Below are 5,185 nucleotides of genomic sequence, written 5' to 3'. Positions count from 1 at the left end.
GTACTTCTAGTGGTTCTTTTACAAATTGTAAGACCCACACAATCGCGTGTTAAACAAACAAATTAAAATCGGCACATCAAACAAACCCGATAGCAAATGTTTTGGTTTTGTGGTGACAATTTCCTAAAGTTTTGATATTTATTGCGGGTAAAAAAAAACCTTTTAGGATGAAAACAGCTGAGAGCTATTTTTCAAATCTGACTGTTGTTATTTTTTTATCTAGGACTATGAATACTAAACTAGTTTAGTTTTTATTTTAATTTTTAGTAAAAACACAAGATTTGGAAAGCCAGTGGTTAGATATTAGCTTTGTTCCCACAGATGTTGCAGCTCGTTTTCATTGCCATAAAGCATGTCAACGAATCACGGAAATCAGCTTTCACGGCCAGGAGAAACTATTTTTATGTTGAATGTTTAATGAATACAAAAAAGAGAATTTTTGGCCTCATAATTCATGCATTTTGTAGAGCTGAATAAATCCACTTTCTTAACTTTTCCTGTTTACACGAGTCAAAAGGTTTGCACTAAAAATAAAGCATTTTACTTATAGGTTTCAAAATAATCACAGTGAGTTTCAACTGACTTCTTTTTTTCTTTTGCAATTTAACATGCTGCCAACTAGGTTCGGTTTGAATCACAGCAAGGGAGAAAATCTTCTAATTCAAAAAGACAAGGTGCATTATACAAATGCCCTTTTACTAGGTATCCTCTTCAATGACATGGACAAACGTGTTTCCATTTACCTAAATAAAAATAAAAGCTAAAAATCAATGGCAAACAAACGTTAATCAGAAGTGGTTTCTTACGTTTTTCAAACGTCTACGCATGCGTAGTTACCTATTATCTTCTAAATATAGAATTTCGAGGAGCTCCAGCATTTTTCATCAAGATGTCTAACTAACATACAGCTCAAAGCTGTAGCTCAACAGGTTTGGATAAAATCTTTAGTCTGTTCAAACTGTATTCAAATTTCCCGCATAGAATATTGCAGGCACCTACGATCGTGATTTACTTATAAATTGTACTGACTTTTCTCAATCTTTAAACCACAATCTGCTGTGCTATCTCAGGACCTGCCTGGTGTCCACTTAATAAAGGGCGTCCACTGAATAGAGGTTTGTTTTACAGTAAACAGTGAAACCTCAATTAAACAGTCACCTTCTGGGACTTGCCTGGGGTCCGCTTAATACAGGGTGTTCGCTAACTAGAGTTTGTTATATAGTAAATGCAGTGGTACCTCTATTAAGCAGTCATCTTCTAAACCTTGCCTGGTGTTCGCTTAATACAGGGTGTTCGCTAACTAGAGGTTTGTTTTATAGTAAATACAGTGGTACCTCTATTAAGCAGACGCCCTCAGGACCACAAAGATGTGACCTGATAATTGCGATCGACAATTAGAAAGGTCATTACTTAATCTGAGTATCGCCGATGATAACTCAACTATCCTTGCCAATCATGGCAACGTCTTTGTCATTCTAAAGACCAAAATCCATTAGACACTTTCTTATTGTCTCAATGCTTTTAATACAAGGCCAAATGAGGGATGATGTGTTGAAATGGCAAGCTCTTTAAAGTGTACATCAAGGATTTTTTTTTCCTTTCAAAATCACTTATATGTGAATAGTGTAGTAGTATGGCTGCAGTATTTTTATAGGAGATATAAACATTTGAAATATCAATATGCAAATGATGTGACGTAAATTCAAGACTAATTTATTTTACAAAAACACTGTTTTGGAAAGTACTACTTTTTTCCATTTGCAAATCATCCTTATAACTGAAATATATGATTTTGTACACTTTTAGGTTATTTCACTTCAGAACACTTGTCGTAAATTACACTTCAAAATCGTAACCCATTCTTGAATTTACGTCATCTCATTTGCATACTAATATTTCAAATGTTCATATCTCTGAAAAGAGAGGGCCACATACAAAAATACTGCAACCATACTACTACACTGTTCACATATAAGTGATTTTGAAAATGAAATATTTTCCTTGATATACACTTTAAATCTATGCAGAATTCCACAAAATCTTAGATTTTATTTTTTATGTCATTTCTTGTGTGTCATATAATATGAGCTGTCAGAACTTCGACTTCTCAATAATATCGAAGATCTCTCCTATTTGGGGGTTACTTTTGTCACTGCATTTCTTAAGGGTGTTGGGTCACGGTCTGTCGGTTGTGCTTCTAATAAAGCCGATTTTACCGATGTCTTAGCTTGGTTCTCCATTTTCTCTCTTTTTTCATTTATTTATTTTTGTGCGCCAGACATTTGTCATTTGCTTGTCAAAAAATTCTAGAGATTATTAAAACGAGTGGAATATGAAATAAATCTTACTTCCAAATCGTTTTCTAGCAATAAATTATTAATTGATTTAATGTGAGCATGATATTGTAATAGTTTCAAGACCGAGGCTGTGATATCTGCCGAAGACAAGATACATTTATTCGTTTCTTTAAGACTGAGATCAAAAAGAGAGGAAACGTGAGCTAGGGATTTATCACTTGCAGAAAACCTACAGTTCACACGCTATCAGGGATTGGTGATCTTAAATGTTCTCGGCCAATCAGAGGCAAGATATTGAGTTGAATGTATGTAATGATAAATAAAAATAGCCCCTCGCTTCAAAGACTGCCAGAGGTGACATCTCTGCTATGAAAACGAGCTTGGTTCATGTATGGTTTACGGTTATGCCTGCCTCTGTTTACACAGACAAGACGGCTTATCAAGGTATTTTATAATTGGTATTTTAATTAAATCATTTGTAAGCCAACGTTTGTCTATTATATCTTTATATCTAGGTTTTAGTTCTCTAATAGGAAATACACAAAAATAAATTAAACGTATGTTGAACACCGTAGAAGAATGGAATTCTTAGTTTACTGATTCCCTTCGCCGGAGAAAACTGTTTCGATTTTTGGAAGATTACTCAACATCTTATACTTTTCTGCTGTATAAATGATTAGGTTTGAACATTTGATTTCGTTAAGAAGGAGTAGTAGTAGTAGTAGGAGTATCTCTCACATCTGGGTCTCGAATTTGATTCCTGGACTGGCAGTAGTGTAGAGTAAGTCAGGTTTCTCTCTTCAGTGAGTTTTTCCCGGGTTCTCCGGTTTTCCTCCCTACGCAAAACCTGACACGTTAAATTTCAATTCGATCTGTGAATTAGCCATGCCCCGACTTTTATCGGCAGCCCAGAGGTTGTTTCAGGGTATCGATCTGTGAATTAGCCGTGCCCTGACTTAGATCAGCCCAGAGGTTGTTTCAGGGTATCGATTTGTGAGTTAGTCGTGCCCTGACTTGGATCAGCCCAGAGGTTGTTTCAGGGTTTAATCTGTGAGTTAGCCGTGCCCTGATTTTATCAGCCCAGAGGTTGTTTCAGGGGTTCGATCTGTGAATTAGCCGCGCCTTGATTTTAATCAACTCAAAAGTTTTTTCATGGTATCGATAAAATTTGAAGGTTTTTTTTTCTTAGCCTGAAAAAAGAGTAAACAACAAAAGGAACAACTTCCTTAGCAACTGTTTCGCACCTCTTCATTTCCGATCTTTTGTCACATCTTTGTATTTCAATAAAACTTTTGAAGTTTTTGTATAAGATATGAATAACTAGTGATTTTATCACCTGATATTGACCGTCTATATGATATCGTAAATCTGTCTTAACTGACAAAGACAATGGATGGTGAAAATGACTTGAAGCCTCGGAAAAATTCCAGATTTTGTTGATAGTATAATTTCACCCACTTGGAAGACGGGTTGACAGATTTTTTTTCTTATTAACTATCACTGAACAAATTAAACATTTTGACATTTTCCCATAATTATTATTTCCATAAACTCTACGATGTTTACGATGGATTTAAAACTACTAATGTATATCAATCTTTTTTTAAGCTCACCTTATATAATTGTCGGCCTTCTTCTACATCGAAACTGCAAAAAACAAAAAGTTTGTCTTTATTTTCGGGTTAATTTTAGGATTTGACAATCACACAGTATTTAAAAACAAAATAGTTTCCAGAATTATATATTTGTCTGCAGTAACACTGAAGTGTCATTAAGGGAATATTAAACAAAATTAAACATAAATTCCTATAAAATTAACCAGACAATCAAGAAAAATGAAAAATTGGATGATTGTCATTTGGCAAGAAATAGAGAAATATCTCTCCTCCCAAAAGCAATTAAAAAAACCAGACATACAGTGCAAAGATGACTGAGTTTCAAGGCTCAAAAATGAGGAAAAACTTCGAACCTCTTATCACTAAAGTGCCCACTGCCATATTCTTACCAACCAATTAAAAAAAACCCAAGACATTCATTGCAAAGATGACTCAGTATAAAGGCTCAAAAATGAGGAAAAAAGTAACTAAAATGTCCTCTGTCATACTTAAGTGTTTCTTACACCTCTCCTCTCCCAAACCCAATTACGATAGCAAGACATACAGTAGGAATACGGAGTATAGTAAAGGGCTCAAAAATTAGGAGGAAAACTTCACGCCTCTTATCACTAAAGTGCCCACTGCCATATTCCTTCCAACCAATTAAAAACAAGACATCCAGAGCAAAGATGATTAATTAAAGGCTCAAAAAGGAGAAAAAACTTTGAACCTCTTATGAGTAAAGTGTCCTTTGCCATACACAACGTCAAGCGTCTTCTCTTAAACCTCTCCTCTCTCCCAAAACCAATTACGATAGCAAGATATGCAGAAGAATTGTGGAGTCAAAAGGCTCAAAAGAGAAAATAACGTCCACCCCTTACCACTAAGGGTGTTCTCTGACATACACACTACGTCAACGTCTCTTACACCTCTCCTCTTCTCCCAAAACCAATTACGATAGCAAGACATGCAGAGAATTAGGAGTAAAGGGCTCAAAAATTAGAAAAACTTCGAATCTCTTTTCAGATAGTCTAACCATTTTGTAATAGACAGTTGGAAAAAATCTGAAGTTCTTTAATTTTTCCAATAGAGGCTCTCCTTGACTGAATATCTTCACAACACATTTGCACGTTCGTAGTCCCAACGAGATTATTACGCGTTGCTTTCAACCGAACCCTTTCTTTTTTTTCTTTTGCATTGTTTGTTTTGCTTTCCGTCGCCTACCTCGGTTTCGCAGTGGGTTTCTTTGGTCCTTATTTACTCATCATAGAAACCCTCCCCCCGCACCCCTGG

At 35.4% G+C, this 5,185-nt stretch overlaps 1 long non-coding RNA gene across 1 annotated transcript in view; it reads right to left on the bottom strand.

Moving 5' to 3' along the window:
* Positions 1-233: 233 nt before the first annotated feature.
* Positions 234-5,185, bottom strand: part of LOC116294510 (uncharacterized) — a 57,745-nt gene continuing 52,793 nt past the window's right edge. The window contains exons 4-5 of the long non-coding RNA XR_004196931.2: positions 3,911-3,944; positions 234-743 (exon numbers count right to left, since the gene is read on the bottom strand). This is a non-coding gene — a long non-coding RNA (uncharacterized LOC116294510). The remainder of the gene's footprint in view (positions 744-3,910; positions 3,945-5,185) is intronic.

Source organism: Actinia tenebrosa, unplaced genomic scaffold (assembly GCF_029948245.1).
Source record: "Actinia tenebrosa isolate PJP-AT-01 unplaced genomic scaffold, QUT_ActTen_1.0 PGA_scaffold11__36_contigs__length_13525064, whole genome shotgun sequence".
NCBI lineage: Eukaryota > Metazoa > Cnidaria > Anthozoa > Actiniaria > Actiniidae > Actinia > Actinia tenebrosa.
The sequence above is the reverse complement of the archived record's forward strand: the minus strand, read 5'-3'. Positions and strand labels throughout refer to the sequence as shown.